This window comes from Mercenaria mercenaria, chromosome 8 (genome assembly GCF_021730395.1).
Source record: "Mercenaria mercenaria strain notata chromosome 8, MADL_Memer_1, whole genome shotgun sequence".
Lineage (NCBI taxonomy): Eukaryota > Metazoa > Mollusca > Bivalvia > Venerida > Veneridae > Mercenaria > Mercenaria mercenaria.
The window spans coordinates 81,074,099-81,093,381 of record NC_069368.1 but is presented as its reverse complement, the minus strand read 5'-3'; the positions used below and the strand labels follow the sequence as shown (position 1 = coordinate 81,093,381).

The following is a 19,283-nucleotide window of genomic DNA, read 5'->3' as shown; positions in this document are numbered from 1 at the left end:
ACCCCCAATACATTACTGATCAGAACCATTCATCCAAACCACCCACACCACTTTGAATCACTAAAGGATAAGGCAGTTGTGGGAGATATGCGCTTTTTTCAAAAGCAGCTCTAGTTGGTCTTAATATCTCCAACAGTGAAAGGGCAACACACTGGATTTCTGGCCTATACCATATCAAAAGTCTAGTGCCATGGCAGCTATTCTAAAGTGCAATACAACAGTGATTCTGCTACAGAGAACACAACAGATTCATTTTATTTCCATATTGCCAATTTAGCTTGCTGCGCGAGCCTTTTTGCCAAGAAACATTTCCTATTTGTTCGTGTAACAGTTATACAGTAAAATTAGGTGACAGCCATGTGCCAGTGAGTCGGACGATTGATTTAGCTAAACCCTGTCTACACATTAAGTTTTGTAACAAAATACTCACTTTAAATTAGAGGTATACATCTGGTTGGTCGATTCATAGATGTCTTCAGCATAAGGCCAGGTGATTTCATGCTTAAAGCCATTGGAATACAACCACTCTCATCCTGAAATTATTAATAAAAAGAAAAGAAAAAGCTGCCAAAAGACGGGAAGAAACATGGCTTAAAATATTCGAAGCTAGTAGATATCAAGTTATCAAGAGGTACTGCCAAAAGTTTTATACAGTCGAATACCGTTACCTCGATATTCAAGGGACTGTAAAAATTGCATCGACGTATCCGAAGTTCGACGTAACGTTATCGACTATCTGGGACAACTTTGTACTTGTGTCGGACGTCTTTATTGTCACTATATCCAATGCTTTTTTTTCAGAGGGTTTGAAAGGGGAAAGAAAATAATATAAACGTAAATACGATTTTAATTTTTTTTGACAAATAACTTTCTTAATTAAATAGTACATACTTACATTTAATTTTTAAAAATTTTTCAAAATATACGTGTAAACATTAGCATTTTATTCCTTCCATAAACAATTGAATGCAGCTGTGATGTCCCTACTTGGTAGCCCTTTTTGACGTGCTTCGATAACAAAATTTGCCTGTGTAATACGCATATTGTTACCCCAATCCTAAATGGCAGATACAGAAAAATATTTCATCCCAATTAATTGTTATACTGGAAAACAAGTTGCCCGCTTGCACGCTGTTTTATAAGACTAATTATTGGAAATTAAATGCAAACTTCCTAACATTTGAATTGGATTAAAGATTAAATAACAAACACTAACTTATAATGATAAATACATCGCCGGACAACAATAGGTTGCTTTTCACACGTCCTTACAAATAGCATGGATATTTTTGACACGCTGTGATATCGACGAAACCAGGTGTAAAAACATTACAGGTAAGTTGACGGGACTGAAAAATCTCATCGAGCTAAACAAAATATCGAGTAATCATATCAAGGTAATGATAAATAATTACATTAGAATATATAGGGAAAAAAATCGGGACCGACTAAAACACATCGTGCTAATCGGAGTATCGAGCTAACCGATATCGAGGTAAAGATATTCAACTGTATTTAAATAGAGAAAATATCAAATTTCACAGAATTGGCAAATGGAGACACTGGCTATTAAATAAAGGAACAAAAGTTTAAATAATTTCTACTGTGATACTGGCTTACTTCAAAGAAAATTCTTTTAGTTATTGAACAGATGCTATTAACTGTCACAATTTTGACCATTTCATTGATCTAAACTATTTGCCCTTAAGTGTTGGAATAAAGAATCAAAATTCAATAGGAGGTATAACAAAATTTTAACCCTTGGGTCAGGAGTATTTTTATAATTATGAAAGTGCATGTGAACTTGTTCTGCGTAGCAGCTAAAACCAAGGCCTTATCATGTCCTATAAACTTATAAGTGCTTACTTTATAACATGTCTTAAAAGAAATTAGACTGAATACAAAAAAATTGAAAATTTTTTTTGACAGTACTGGGTAAAAATTCAGATGGCTTACGAAACTATTCTGTCATATTTTGCCTATTCTGGTAAGGAAAAATACATTTTGGAAAGTCCTTGAAAAAGAAGTTCTATCCAGTGTATATTGCAAACAAGTTAAAACTGATATCAGCGACTGCTGGCTGATGAAGACCTTACAGAAAAAATCATTGAAAATCCTTATATTCCACCCTCTCAACACAAAATCAGTCGTCTAGCAAAGCTGGCCCAAATGTAGATCTGTGCTCCAAATGACTCCACTTGTGAATATTGTCCCAGAATTACTGAATGGAAACCCATTGGTCTGAATCCAGTCAAAAGGGATCATTAATGATACAGGCTGTAGGAACAGGGGATTGGGCAATAATTTGACGATTAGGTTATAATCATAGCATTTTTTTTTTGAAACGGGAGTCAGATTAGACCTGATTCATAGTTTGTCCCTTCCCACCCAACTGAAAATGCTCCTACGGTCCTGTGATAGGAAACCACTCATCCTAAACATCAGACCCAATAATTATGATCAGATCCATTCATCCAAACCACCCACCCGTTTGAATTCACTAAGGATAAGAGTGTGGAGCAGATAGCGTTTTTTCAAAGCAGCTCTAGTTGGATCTGTAAGCCTATCGACACAGTAAAAAAGGAACAACATGGATTTCTGGTCTACATATCACAAGTCTAGTGATGCAGCTATTCTAATGTGCAATACAACAGTGATTTGTACAGAGAACAAAAATTCATTTTATTTCCATATTGCATTTAGTTGACTGCAGCGAGCTTTTGCCAAGAAACATTTCCTATTGTCGTATAGACAGTTTACAGTAAAATTAGGTACGCCATGGCAGTGGCGAAACGATTATTTAGCTAAACGTCACTTTAAGTTTTGTTTAAAAATACTCACTTTAATGAGGTATACATCTGTGGTCGATTCATAGATGTCTTCGCACAAGGCAGGTGATTGCATGCTTTAAGCATTGGATACAACCACTCTCATCCTGAAATTATTATAAAGAAAAGAAAGCTGCCAAAAGACGGGAAGAAACAGGCTTAAAATATTCGAAGCTGTAGAATCAATTATCAAGAGGTCTGCCAAAGTTTATATTAATAGGAATATCAAATTTCACAGAATTGGCAAATGGAACATGCTTTAATAAAGGAAAAAAGTTTAATAGATTTCTACTTGATACTGGCTTACTTCAAAGAAAATTTTTTGTTAAGTTGAACAGATGCTATTAACTGGTCACAATTTGACATTTATTTCAAATGATACTTTTGACTAAGTGTTGGAATAAGATCTATCAATAGGAGAGTATAACAAAACTTAACCCTTAGTAGAAAGTATTTTTATATTATGAAAGTGATGTGAACTTGTCGCGTCTACAGCTACACCAAGGCCTTATCTGTCCTCAAAACTTATAATGTGGCTTACTGTTAAACATGTCTAAAATGAAATTAGATGAATACAAAAATTGAATTTTTTTGACAGTAGGGTAAAATTAGATGCTACGAAAACTATCTATCATATTTTACCTTTGGTAAGGAAATACATTTTGGAAAGTCTTGAAAAATGAATTCTATCAGTGTATATTGCATAACAAGTTTCAACTGTATCAGCGATGCTGGTGAATGAAGACCTAGTACAGAAAAATCTTGAAAAATCTTATTTCCACCTCTCTCAACACAGGAAAACGTCGTCTACAAACCGCTGGCAAAATGTAGATTGTTGCCAATGACTCCATCTGCGGTTATATTGTCACCAGAATTTCTTAATGTACTTGAATGTCTTGATTGGCAGTCAAAGGATCATATGTAGAATTTTACGACTGTGAGCAGACTAAAATATGGAAAGAACAAATGCTGAATACGGTAAGGCGAAAGAACCTGACAATCCGATCCATCTCTTCAACACTGGGAAACATCATTAAACATGTGGCCATATTGTAGCTGTATCTTTCCAACCGACCACGCTGCGGATATATTGTACCAGATCCTAAATGGCATCGTATAGCTGTGTGGATCAACAGTACAAAGGTCTGTTCAGGCTTGACTTCGTAAAAAAAGGAAAAAAAAACTTGCAGCCGAAACAGCACAATGGAACTATCATATCAGAATTTATTTACAGTATGATAATAATTTATGCTATCTTAAGGACCATTACAAAATTGAATGAAGCAAAAATTATAATTAATTCAAACATGTTTAAAAATTCAAGGTGTAGCAAACTATGCTTGTTAAACTACTGACACTACATCTTGCTATCATTTCAGTTCCTACTTTTTAACCTTACCTGACAAAGACTGCCAAGATGACTAATTAAAGAAAACTCATGCAAAATATGAAAGCTGCCAAGCTTATCGATACAAAACCAATATTATACTGAATTAAAAAAAGCTAACTAGTATTTGTACTTTACCATATTTTGATAAAATTATGTTGAAAGATAAAATCCTAAATTGATACTGGTACTGTAATTTATTTAAAATGTTATTTCAAGCTTTAACTGGTATCTCAATAAAAAAAAAATTTACTTTCTAGTAAAACAGATGGTATAATGAAAAAAGTGACTGAAATCAGTCAACAGAGTAACCAAACGTTAAACTTCAACTGAGATAAATTGGCTACTGACAAAATTCTTTATCAATGGAAATACAAGGTTTTTGCATGATTTACTTGAAATACATCCTTTGTTACTTTGAGTGCATTCTATTCAAAGTAAAAATCAAACTTCTCGGTTTGTGACTTATTCACTGAAAAACTTGAAAACTCTATCTGAAATTAAATCCACTTAAAAATACTTTGCCAGAGTGATACAAAAATTAAATCAACTTTAACCTTGCAACTGTGTTTTACAAATTAAATACACTCAAAAGTTCTTACCACTTAACAACACAAAAAATTATTAATATGCCATGCCACTGTCTCTTTAACAGAATAACCTAACTCTGCCACTGCTTTACAAAATGATTAGTTCTACTGTCTGGTCATTGTGTTTTAAAAAACAATTTACTTTAAACATTTTGATTTTGATATTCACTCGCACAATTTTACAATATAATTCATTTAACATTCATTCACTGCACGTTCTTTCACTGCATTATACAATGTAATTCTTTGACAGTCATTCAATGCACAAAAGCATTACACTGCACAACATTATTCTAGTAACTATTTCCATTTAACATTCACTTCATGATAAATGATTTTTTATTTCAAAAGATTTCTGTTTTAACGAACATTCTTAAGTTAATATTTTCTTTTATTGTACCTACCATCCCTAATTCTTGAAATTTACTCCAAAAATACACAATATTACTTATTAAATTTAAATAGTTGAAATTATTGATAAAACACAGATTTAATTGATAGAACTAAACAGCATTCAATTAAGCTTATTAGCTTAGGATTTTCTCTGAACTGGCTACAGTTACAGAATTGAGCAATAATAATGATATGGTACTCTAGTGTCTTTGGACTGTCAAGTTTGACAGTGGCTATAAAACAGTACAGTCCACAGTACAGTCCAGGAGATAAGTAAACCTCACAGAAGTATCTCCTCAGCAGTCAGAATGATAAGCAACACAATCACACATCTCAAACACACATAAATAATGAATAAAAAATGTCTGTAGGAAGACCACAACCAAACATATTTCTACTTAACCTTCAACTCTAAATAATATCTTACTACTTAAGTATCAAGATTGTCTTTGAAATGGAAAACTAGAAATTCAATTGCCAAAATGCTGCCATTCCTAAACAGATGTGCAGGCAGTGTGTGGAGGAAAATTCTTTGGAGCAGAGTGTCTAGCACATGAAAAATTTTGAACAGAACAAAAGCTTATTGTATATAAATTATATCTGAAGACACAGTACAAGTAATTTTTAAGTTTTGATACAATTATACACATTGTAAAAATGATGGAAATGATTACAGGCCCAAGGATTTTAAGTAAATTTGGCATTTAGGTTACAGGTTGCTGGAATGCCTTAAACTAAACAAACACCTCAATCTTTTCTGTTACAATGAAATGATGACTTGGTATCAACAAGACTATTTTTCCAAAACACTTATTAAATTAAGTTATTATGCCAATCCATATGCAGAACTAAATGTGTACTAAACAGCAATGCTGATGAAAATGTTCTTCTATTGTTATGTTTCTACAACTAGACAGTAATTTAGTGTATGACTTAATGACTAATTGAATTACTTTGTTTAGTAACATGTAATTATTTCATTTCTTTAACATTCAGCTAGAAAACCAAATAATTCCTGTGATTGCTTGAATTACATGAGTATCAAAACTAAACAAGTTGGCAAAAATTTTTTCCCATTCCGTTTCTATCTCATGGCAACAGTAATGCAATTGGCTTGGTGGATTTTTCCTCAATAGCTGTACCGGACAGAAGGATTACTAGAATCCTTCCAAACAGTTGTACAGGACTGGTTGCTCTTCTCCCGCAATACATGGTTGGGACAGATGGCTTGGTGGAATTCCTCCTCAACAGTTGGTTGGGACCTTAAGAAGCTGTTTTGACAACCTACTTGGCCGTAAGTATAGGACATTAGATGGCTTGGTGGAATTTCTCCAAAACAGCTGTTGGGACAGCTGGCCAGGAAGAAGCTGGCTTGGAAGACTTCCTCACCAATAGCAGGTTGGGGCAGGTGGCTTGGTGGAATTCTTCCTGCAAAAGCTGCATGGATGGGACAGCTGGCTTGGTAGAATCCTCCTTCTGAAGCTGTCTTGACAACAAATTTTGACATAAGTATAGGACATTATCAGGTGGTTTGTTGGAATTCCTCACGCAATAGCTGGATGGGACAGCTGGCGTGGTAGAATTCCTCCTTTTGAAGTTGTCTCGACAGCTAATTTGGAAGGAAGTATAGGACATTAGTGGGCTTGGTGTAATTCCTCCCGCAATAGCTGGATGGGACAGCTGGCTTGGTAGAATTCCTCCTTCTGAAGTTGTCTCAACAGCTTATTTGGACAGAAATATAGGACTTTATTGGACAATAAAGGGCAGGTGTATGGAGGTTTGCTGGCTTGTGGAATATTGTCCTCAGCAGCTGAGAGAGAGCTGGCTTGGTTGAATTCTACAAGGCAGCAGTTTTGGCCACAGCCAACTGGTCTGAATTTCCACTCTTAGAAGAATTGGACAGCTATTTGTGGGAGAAGTACGGGACAGCTACCATGGTTGAATACCACCCAGACAACAGAACTCCACAACTGCTTTTGAGCAAATAGCCATGAGGACAGTAAAAGCAAGTAAGTAGAAAAGAGACTTTGACTTTTATTCTATGTAAAACAGACTTGATTCCATCCCAAAGTTCTTTCAACAATTTAAATCAATGAGCCAGTTAGTAATACCTAATTCAAAAGAGAATGTTCAGGTTTCCTTGAAGGTAGAATTACTCTAAACAAATAATAACTAATTATCATAAATAAAACCTTTGAACTATGAACTTATGGACAATTATTGAATAAAATAATATTTTAGAAGAGAATCCAGAACCCAGCCATTAATCCGATGCCTAATTTCTGTACCAGTAAATACTGTTGGAATACTCTGTCGACAGTAGTTAAGTTTTTAGGTTAAGCTCCCTTCATCAATCTTTAGAACAGGTCTCCCATCTTTTATTTAAATGTATAGGTAAAGCCATTTGAGTATGGGTGTAATGTTAAGAAAAAAACAATGTGTTCATTTTTTATCTTGCAATGCAGATATTTATATCATACAGCTCCAGAAAGAAGTGAATGGCTGATGATCTTCCTACATTCTACCATATCATCCCTATTCACTAAAATTTTGTCCAAAAATATATGATGGCCAATTTACATTGCCCTTACAATGTGTTGATATGGCAGTTTTCATACAAAACCAGTAGCCAGAATTGAACCTTTGCCTAATTCTACCATATCCCTAGCAGCTACAGGATTTAATCATTTAGAAATTATCAAATATGCAAGTAGTTTAGTTTAAATTTTAACCAGAAGCCAGTTTTTCTTTGGCTTTTATCACCAGTACCAGAGTCCTAGCAATGAAATTCAGTGTTCTCCCTGAGATTCTGTGATGTACGATCATCTTAATTTTGGACAAATTTTGGATGAATCCCTCAAAGACATTCAATAACTCCAAAAAACACACTAGGATTAGTGAGTTATGAATTAAACGAATGTTCAGGTAGAACACTGAAATCATATACAAATAAAAAATTGATGGCAAAAAAAATAAATAGATATGACCAGCAACCCTCAGATTTTGATGTGTGGATTTTCACTAAACCAAGTAAATGGCCTGGCTACAACTGATGCATACACTGTATGATATGGTAGTACCTATTACATTGTTATTTTGAGGGCTGACAAACACGACCGTACAGTTCTCTTTCACACTAACAGTGGCAGAAAAACACCTTATTCTACCTTATCATCCCTATCAACTGAAATATAGTCCAAAAATACAACCCTTAAGATGCAGTGATATGGTAGTTTCTAGAAACCTGTAGCCAGTATGCCTTTGTCTTATCCTACCATATCCCTATCAGATTATTTTTAAATGTAGAAAGTCGCAGCTTTTCAGTCTTAATTGTAGTCAGTTATATTACCTGGCCTCCGCTTGACTTTGTTTAAACCGTCTGGCTATCTATAAGAGTTGACAAAGTAAATGATAAGGTAGTATCTTGAACTGCATTTAATTGTGGGGCATAAAGCATATTGGCAGGCATCTTTTCTAAAACACTACTATGATTACTGCATTTAATCTAGAACATTATCAATGCCTGCATTAAATTAACATTATATGCTTTATTCAGCCTAACCAGCTATAACTTAATTAATGTGGTGATATGATATAACAACTATAGTCAACATTGTTACAGTGACTTAATTTTGACCTTCCCTAACGCAATGGCTGGCATCCTCCTCCTAACAGTGTCCGACACTTCAAAAATATGAATTTACTTGCTAAAAACATTACAGTATTTCTTAAAATATTTCTTTTCTTTATGTGGTTAATGATTAACTAATGTAATATGAAAATTACATCCAGTATTGAACCCATTGGTTGAAAATAGATGTACTTCATGAAATATGAGCATGAAACTCAACCTGCATAATACTATTAATAGCAGTTCAGTAGCCAAACATTTTTGCAATAATAATTAAGTTAATTCTTATAAAATGTAGCCAGTACTTAAAGACAAAGTTTGTAACAATAAAAGGTAACCATCAAGTTAATACTTATAAAAAAATGTAGCCAGTACCTAATGACAACGTTCGTAACAATAAAGGGTAACCATTAATACTTATAAAATGTAGCCAGTACTTATTAACAATTTAAGTTCATAACAATAAAGGGTAACCATTTAGTTAATTCTTATAAAATTAATTCTTATAAAATGCAGCCAGTACCTAATGACAAAGTTCGTAACAATAAATGGTAACCATTAATACTTATCAAATGTAGCCAGTACCTATCAACAATTTTAGTTCATAACAATAAAGGGTAACCATTTAGTTAATTCTTATAAAATGTTTGTTTGTTTGTTTTGTTGGATTTAACATCGCACCGACACATGATAGGTCATATGGCGACTTTCCAGCTTTAATGGTGGAGGAAGACCCCAGGTGCCCCTCCGTGCATTATTTCATCACGAGCGGGCACCCGGGTAGAACCACCGACCTTCCGTAAGCCAGCTGGATGGCTTCCTCACATGAAGAATTCAACGCCCCGAGAGATCTTATAAAATGTACCCAGTACCTAATGACAAAGTCCGTAACAATAACGGGTAAGCTTAATTGGTAATATTCCCACATCTCCTTGTCTGCCTTAATCAGTCATAAAACATTTAACAATAATGAATAGCCAGTACCTTAATCATTTAAGTATTTGAAAAAGAGCAGCCAGGATATTTAGATCAGACATGAATTTATTAAATTATTCATTATAAAAATGCCTGAATAATGATTAATCACCTTGAAAAACAGAGCCATTAATTCTAGCCAAAATATAATGAAACAAGGCAGTCTGAAAGACAGCTAAATCCCCCGCCACTGCTATGGATAGTGAAAGGGTAAAACCTTTGATTTTAGCTGTGACCTTGACCTTGAACTGACATGGCTGACTCATGAATTCTGCACAACGTCTTGATGAGGTGATCATTTGACCCAAGTTTCAAGAAAATCCTTCAAGGGGTTTAGGAGCTACAGAGCTGAAACCTTTGACCTTCAGTTGTGACCTTGACCTTGAGTTGACATGGCTGACTCATGAGTTCTTGATGAGGTGATCATTTGACCCAAGTTTCATGAAAATCCTTCAAGGGGTTTAGGAGATACAGAGCTGAAACCTTTGACCTTCAGTTGTGACCTTGACCTTGAGTTGACATGGCTGACTCATGAGTTCTTGATGAGGTGATCATTTGACCCAAGTTTGATGAAAATCCTTCAAGGGGTTTAGGAGATATAGAGTGGACACAAAATGGAAGCCTCAAACCTTCGACCCTTAGTTGTGACCTTGACCTTGAGCTGGCATGGTTGACTCATAATTTCTGCACATCGTTTTGATGAGGTAATCATTTGACCCAAGTTTTATAAAATTCCTTCAAGGGGTTTAGGAGATATAGAGCGGACACGAAATGGAAGGCTCAAACCTTTGACCTTCAGTTGTGACCTTGACCTTGAGCTGACATGGCTGACTCATAAGTTCTGCACATCGCATTGATGAGGTGATCATTTGACCCAAGTTTGATGAAAATCCTTCAAGGACTTAGGAGATATAGAGCGGACACAAAATGGAAGGCTAAAACCTTTGACCTTGAGTTGTGACCTTGACCTTGAGCCGACAAGGCTGACTGATGGGTTCTGCACATCGTCTTGATGAGGTGATCATTTGACCCAAGTTTTATAAAATTCCTTCAAGGGGTTTATGAGATATAGAGCGGACACATAATGGCAGGCTCAAAACTTTTACCTTGAGTTGTGACCTTGACCTTGAACTGACAAGGCTGACTCATGGGTTCTGCACATCGTCTTGATGAGGTGATCATTTGACCCAAGTTTCATGAAAATCCTTCAAGGGGTTTAGGAGATATGGACTGGACACGATTTTGTTACGGACGGAAGGATGGATGGACGCAGACCATTCCTATAATCCCTCCGCCACGGCGGGGGATTAATAAATTTCTATTTTGGACAATAACATAATTCCAGTATTCCAATTTGTAACACAATGGCTAGGAAATGTTAAATCTTTACTTCTTAATGCAGTCATGCATTTACCTGCACTGATGATGGGTATTTCACAATGAAAGAGGAGTCAGTTTATTTATCTCTTTGCCTTATTCTGTCATTATAATTACAAATAACCAGAACACTGAATGGCAGTTTTTAGCATTAAATATATGAATTTTATGGAACTTTCCACTTTGTCTGTTCTACACTGAATAAGAGAAAGTAAGATTACTTTCATGATGATCTTAAATGAAATGAATGGCGGATGATGACCTAGTGGCTAAGTGTGTGACGCTTCCCTAAGGACTACTGGTTAGAGCCATTTTAAGTGACACCAGTATACCTCCAGATAGCAGATAATGGATTGATAAACACCGCATACTAAAACTCTGCTTGTTTACTTAATTTAAATAATTATGAGAAACTAGACAAATCTTCCCTCCCAATTTAGGCATACTTATTTCTCCAACACTTCAACTTGAAATTTCTACTGAGAAAGCAGCAAACATGCAAAGTGCAGTGCAAGGGAGGGAGGTGTACAGTGCAAGGGAGGAATGCATGCCACCTTCTCAACTGAATGTTCCTTGTCAAAGATCAGAGAAATAAATGACTGCAAAAATGTTTTTAAAGCATTTATGAAAGAAAAGCTCAAAAAAAAGTTTGTAGATTAAGCAAAGCAAGCTTGGATTCAGTTCTTGGTGAAAGATAATATAGACCTTTCTGGAGTTACCAAGATGGAATTCTCCATGATTATATTCTCAGGACCTAACCAGATCATATCTGTACATTCACTAACATAGTGCCAGTAACAACATATAGCACATTAATGTGGACTTCAGAACATCCTTCTTTGTATTAATTTATCAACACTGCTGATCAATGCATAACTCAGAGATCTGCTCTGGAGTTATATTGTTTATAAATTCAAGGGACATAACTCTGAAGTAACTTCTCTAAACTGGCATTTTTATCAATCTTCAGACCTACATTTTTGCAGGAATAAGTAAGATCAATATCAAAGAAAATATACCAAAGTTGTATTAAATGCATACAAAATTTTCTAAACATTTAGTAATTCAAGGGCAGTAACTCTGAAAATCCTTGCATTTTACAGAGAATCCTGTCGTGTATTGCCATAGCCAAGATAAATAAACCTATCCTTTTACTGACTCCTATTCACATTCAATTTTAACAAAATCACATGTCATTCAGTACAATAATAGCTGAAAGTGACAAACCTGCTTCAAAGTCCCATATAAAACCTTCACTAAAATTTCTATGCGATAATAAGGCAGGACTTTGTCAAAATTTCCAAACAGCTATACTTTTGCTTAAGATTTTGCTGGAAGTTGACACAAAGTTCCTAAAGGCTGCTTAAAATTCTACACTAATAAATGTAATAATAACAAATTCACAGGATGCCTACAGATAAACTGGCAAGAAGTAAAGTATGGCAATAACAAAGGCATCGTTTTTAAATTTTAATGGTTGCCACTCAAGCTGAGAAAAAAGTATCAAACTGTTTTCGAGAATCTGTATTTTGTAAACATAAAAAATCAAGCCAAAGTCATGATTTTCTAAAAAACAAAACAAAAAACCTTACCTGTCCAGATGCACAGCTTCCACCTTGACACACTTTGTCACTTTCTTAGAAAAACATACATGCTGGCATTACTCTGTACAGCAATTGCTATGTGGGAATCACAATTCAACCGTAACCATGGTGAAGATTGTAGAATATTTCGTCAGTGTCATCACAGTTCCTACAAGATACATCAAACAAGAAGAACCATATACAATAGAAAAAGAATTTAATATTAGTAATATTATCTAATTTCAAAGTCCAACAACAAATACACATATTATCCTTAACCTTTCGCCTGCTGGCAGCAAGTGATAGTGCCTTTGCAGCTAGTGCAGACCCAGATCAGCCTACACATCCTTGCAGACTGATCAAGGTCTGCATTGTTCACTATTCAGTCAGTAAATTTTCAGTTAACAAGTGAATGAAGTATTGCCATGCAATAAAAAGTCCCCTACTGGCCGGCAACTAATTTTCTCTACTGCAGTATAATATTATGAACTGATATCTGTCAATAATGTATAAACAATATTGTACTATATATACAATATGTTATAACAAAACACTTGGATTAAAATTTGTATGTATAAAAACCTTTAGTTTGGCCAATTATCAACAAGAGTGCCAGAATGTCACAATATACGCCTGTCACAGCAAATTTCTTTACTCTAGCACCTGTATTTGCAAATGGAATTTTAATTTTGTGGTTGTTTAGTAATCATTGTAAGTCATTTGATTTTCTAAGTCCACAAAAAAACTCCTTACCAGGTAGAGATACATTAAAAATCACCTAAAATTTGAAAGTAACATCTATGTTGTACCACAGAAAAGTGGTCTTGTTTTTTCCCTATGGTCAATTATAAAAAAGTTACTAGGGAAGATAATCTTTAAAAAAAAAAAAAAAAAAAAAAAAAAAAAAAAAAAAAAAAAAAAAAAATTGTAAGTCCACACAAAAATCTTTACCAGGTAGAGATTGGTCAAAATACACCTCATAATTGAATGTAGCATGCATGTTGTACTACAGAAAAGTGGTCTCGATTTTTCCCTACGACTAGTAATGAAAAAGTTACAATATAAGCTATTTAAAGTAACAACAAAGCGAAGTAATTTTAAAGAAGGGAACTGCGCATGACACTTCATCTCATGATGGTGTATAATTGTGCCAAGTTACATCAAAATCCCTCCATGCATGAAGAAGAAATGCTTCGGACAAAGTTATTCTTGTATCTGACCTTTGGCCTCTAAGTGTGACCTTGACCTTTCACCTAGGGACCTGGTTCTTGTGCATGACACTCCGCCTCGTGGTGGTGAACATTTGTGCAAAGTTATATCAAAATCCCTCCATGTATGAAGAAGATATGCTCTGGACAAAGTTTTCTTTCTTGTATCCTTTGACCTCTAAGTGTGACCTTGACCTTAGACTTAGGGACCTGGTTCTTGCGCATGACACTCCGTCTCATGATGATGAACAATTGTGCCAACTTTCATCAAAATCCCTCCATGCATGAAGAAGATATGCTCCGGACAAAGTCATTCTTGAATTTGACCTTTGACCTCTAAGTGTGACCTTGACCTTAGACCTAGGGACGTGGTTTTTGCGCATGACACTCCGTCTCATGATGGTGAACAACTGTGCCAAGTTTCATCAAAATCCCTTCATGCATGTAGAAGATATGCTCCGGACAAGGTCTGTGGACGCCGCCCGCCCGCCAGGGTTTGTATAAAAAGGTAGATCTATCACATAAGTTATTTATAGTAAAAAAAAAAAAAAAAAAAAAACTGAATGCCAGAATGTCACAATGTACGCCTGTCATAGCAAATTTCTTTACACCAGCACCTCTATTTGCAAATGGAATTTCAATTTTGTGGTTGTGTAGTAATTATTGTAATTCTTTTGTTTTTCTGAATCCACATAAAAATTTTTCCCTATGGCTAGAAATGAAAAAGTTACACTATAAGCTATTTATAGTAACAACAAAAGGAAGTAATTCTAAAGAAGGGGCCTGCGCATGACACTGTCTCATGATGGTGTACAATTGTGCCAAGTTACATCAAAATCCCTCTATGCATGAAGAAGAAATGCTCTGAACAAAGTCATTCTTGAATCTGGCATTTGACCTCTAAGTGTGACCCTGACCTTTTACCTAGGGACCTGAATCTTGCACACAACAATCTGTCTTATGTTAGTGAACATTTATGCCAACTTACACCAAAATCCCTCCATTAAAAAAGAAGAATGTCCAGACCAGTCATCTTGTATCTGAACTTGGCCTCTAAGTGTGACCTTAACTTTTGACTGGGATAGGTCTTGCACAAGACGCTCCGTCTCTAGGTGAACATTATCCAAGTAATATTCAAACTGTTTGGCATGAAAAGTAAACAAAGGAAAAGCCATTACATTATGACCAAAAAAACAGACCTGTTCAAGTCCATGTTAACTTGACTGCAGTGTGACCTACCTTTGACTGGGGTCATAAAGTTGTGCATTGAAACAATACTTTTATGAGGTTTATGTGCCAAAATATTAAAATCCCTTCATGGATGGCAGTTAGACCGACAGGAAAAAAGCCTGTTGACCTTTGACTTCAATTGTGACCTTGCATTAAGCTAGGGTCGGGTTTGCGCATGACAGACAGTCTCACTATGGGAACATTTGTGCAAGTAATACTAAAACCCTTATGGGTGACGAGTTAGGACCGGAACGAAATTGCAGACAGAGAAATGACGGACGGAAAAAGCGCATTCTATATACCCGAAAGGTTCAACCAGTAGGGGAACAATAAATGGTATTACAAATGATGATGGACAAATCGTTTAAGGAATTGTTGAATTCAGTAATTTAAAGAAGATATACTTACCATACTACTGGAGACACTAAGATCAGTTAGTGGTTTAGTAAGGAAGCAGATAGCATGAACACTTCCAGTATAATACTGGAACAAAGTGTCTAGATCTCTACACAAGACTTCGTTTCCATGCATGAATAATGAAAGTCTGCCAAGCCTAAATTAATAAGCCAAAACAGGAAAAAATGAAAATTATTTAATGTAAGTTGCTTAAATAGGAAAAGATTCAAGTATTGCAATGAGCTACATGATTATTTGAATGGCTGTCTGGTAGAGAAGGCAAACATTCAGAAATCTGAAGAGAGAAATCTGCCGTCGCAGCTTGACTGAAAAAATACAAAACCTGCCCAATGTATGTTCCGTCCAAGTAAAACATGCATTAGAAGACATAGGCAGGGTATTGACCTGAAATGAATAAGAAATCCTTGCAATCCCTGATTTCCGTCTCACTCAACAAAGGAACAACTATCATCTAGCAACCCGCCGGCAAGGATTGCAGATCAGTCACCCCCACACGCTTATATCTTGCGGACATATAGGCACCGGGTCCTCGATAGTCACGATAGCAGTCTTGATCAACAGTTATGGGATCTGCAAGGCCTTGAAACCTGAAAGAAATATTCTGCTGCTTCTGTATCTTCTGCAGTCTTAGGCAGACCTTGGACCTGGAAAAGATGAAATCCTGCCCACCTCATAAAGGTTGTCCTAGGCAGGTCTTGACGCTGAAAGAAAATTCTGCCGACTGTATGTATGGACGGGACACACAGTCAGTTGTCACTGGCAGGCTGTGTACCTGAAAAAAATTAAAATCCTCACAATCCCTGATTCCCATTTCTCAAAACAAAGGAATAACCTTCATCTTAACACTGCGGGCACAGAATTGTAGAACCAGTTACTCCCACACGTCAAAATCTTGCGGACATATAGGCACCCGATTGTCCTCGATGGTCACGCTAGCATGTCTCGATCAATAGTAAAGGGATCTGTCAGGCCTTGGCAGCTGTAACAAAATGCAACTCTGCCAATCTTCTGAAGCAGCATCTCCTCCTCAGCAGTATGGAAGATTGGCAGAAAAATAAAACAAAAGGAAAAAAGCTCACTCCTACCATCTTAAAAAGTAAAAAAACAAGAGCTGTCTCCATAGGATGACACATGCCCCTGATGGCACTTAGAATGAATAGTTATGGCCGATGTTAGAGTTTAGGACCTTTGACCTACGGAGCTGGGTCTTGCGCGCGACACGTTGTCTTACTGTGTCACACATTCATGCGTAGTTATTTTAAAATCCATGCATGAATGACAATGATATGGACCGGACACGCCCATCAATGCACTATCATGAAAAATGACCTTTAATGTCTAAGTGTGACCTTGACCTTTGAGCTACGGACCTGGGTCTTGCGTGCGACATGTCGTCTTACTGTGGTACACATTAATGCCAAGTTATTTGAAAATCCATCCATCGATGACAAAGATATGGACCGGACACGCCCATCAATGCACTATCCTTTAATGTCTAAGTGTGACCTTGACCTTTGAGCTACGGACCTGGGTCTTGCGCGCGACACGTCGTCTTACTGTGGTACATATTCATGCCAAGTTATTTGAAAATCCATCCATCGATGACAAAGATATGGACCGGACACGCCCATCAATGCACTATCCTTTAATGTCTAAGTGTAACCTTGATCTTTGAGCTACGGGCCTGGGTCTTGCGCGCGACACGTCGTCTTACTGTGGTACACATTCATGCCAAGTTATTTGAAAATCTATCCATCTATGACAAAGATATGGACCGGACACGAAAATTGCGGACAGACTGACAGACCGACAGACGGTTCAAAAACTATATGCCTCCCTTCGGGGGCATAAAAAGTCCTTACCCTATTAAACCATAACTAAATGCATCATCAAGTTAAAAATTATTCAAACTGAAACTTGCACCAAAATTGCTTAAAACTTCTGATTAAATTTACAAAATCTAAGTGGGTCACAATAGTGCTAGTTTGCCTGACCATGCTTAACATCTAAAAGGTAATGTAAATAGAGTGTAACCAAGGATTTTTCTGTGATCTAGTTTTTGACCTCAGATGGATTTAGTTTCCAACTGAACCTTCCACTTTACATAATACCTGGTGACTTTAAACACAAGATGACCAAGTTGAACATAAATTTAATTCCAAAAACGACCAAGTTTCTATTTTGACCTTTAGACCGATAGAAAGTCTCTACTATTGCCTTTACATGGGATTTCTATCCAATATCATTTTTTAAGTTGGTTTTTTTTACCCAAGATAACCAAGCTTGTATATTGACTTCATTTCTGACAAGCTTTCTGCAAGATAGGTAGAAATGTCTCCTCTATGGTGCTAACATGGATTTTTTATGATTGGCCTAGTTTATAGCTGGTGACAAAGTAAATACACTGTACTCTGTATCTTCTTCTTTAAAAAAATAATTTGATTTGGTTTCCTATTAATAGGACAGGAAATCAATATGAAACTAGAGATGCTTTTGAGAAAAGCGCATGTCTCATACAACTGCCCCTATGAAAAATGTTAGTTTCTCTAGATGTTTTAGACAAGTGGATCCAATCAGTAATTCAAGGGCCATAAATCAAAAGTGCCTGGGCGGATTTGGCTAGTTATCGAACCTGGGTAAGGTCTTATGGCCAAACACATTTTGTTCAAGTTTGGTGAAGATCGGATGAGAAATGTTCCACTTAGAGAGCGGACAAGATTAAACAGACGGATGTTTTCGGTAATTCAAGGGCCATAATTCTAAAATGCCTGGACCGATTTGGTTAGTTATCGAACTTGGCCGAGGTCTCATGGTCAAACACATTTTGTTCAAGTTTGGTGAAGATCGGATGAGAAATGTTCGACTTAGAGTACGGGCAAGAGTAAAAAGGCCAATTTTTCGATAATTCAAGGGCCGTAACTCCAAAATGCCTGGACCGATTTGGCTAGTTATCGAACTTGGCCGAGGTCTCATGGTCAAACACATTTTGTTCAGGACCGATTTGGCTAGTTATCGATCTTGGCCGAGGTCTCATGGTCAAACACATTTTGTGTAAGTTTGGTGAAGATTGGATGAGAAATATTCGAATTAGAGTGCGGACAAGAGTAAAAAGACCAATGTTTGGTAATTCAAGGGCCATAACTCTGGCGCCTGGACCGATTTGGCTAGTTATCGAACTAATGGCCGAGGTCTTATGGTCAAACACATTTTGTTTAAGTTTGGTGAAAATCGGATGAGAAATGTTCGACAAGTTTTGTGACAGACACACACACACAGACTGGAGTAAATCAATATGTCTCCCACACCACTGTGTGGTGGGAGACATAATTACACTATTAAGACATTACTCAAGAGCCAATGACTCATGGGTTATTGGATCAATCTTGCCAATTATTGTCTTGCAACAATTTGTACTCTGTATTATGTTCTATAAGATTGTTCAAGGGCCACAACTCTGGTTTTACAAAAATGATCTTGCCAAAAATCTTATCACAAACATTCTAGGATATGTAATATGTAACCTTGGTGAGTTTTTGAACAATTTTGTCTACTACTGAACTTGAACAAAATACTTTATATTATCTAATTACAAATATCTTAAAATTTTAATTGGCTTTACAAAATGTTGCCCATAGGGTTAAATGTTGAAGAAAGTTAAGATCAA

General features: G+C 36.1%; 1 long non-coding RNA gene across 2 annotated transcripts in view; it reads right to left on the bottom strand.

Annotated features, from left to right (window-relative positions):
• Nucleotides 1–12,930, bottom strand: part of LOC123565990 (uncharacterized) — a 31,040-nt gene extending 18,110 nt beyond the window's left edge. Inside the window, exons 1-2 of one of the 2 annotated variants that reach the window (XR_008372200.1) lie at nt 12,774–12,930; nt 431–533 (exon numbers count right to left, since the gene is read on the bottom strand). This is a non-coding gene — a long non-coding RNA (uncharacterized LOC123565990). Of the gene's footprint in view, nt 1–430; nt 534–4,817; nt 5,956–12,773 lie in introns of those variants that run through there. The other variant, XR_008372201.1, reaches the window with a different exon arrangement.
• Nucleotides 12,931–19,283: the final 6,353 nt, after the last annotated feature.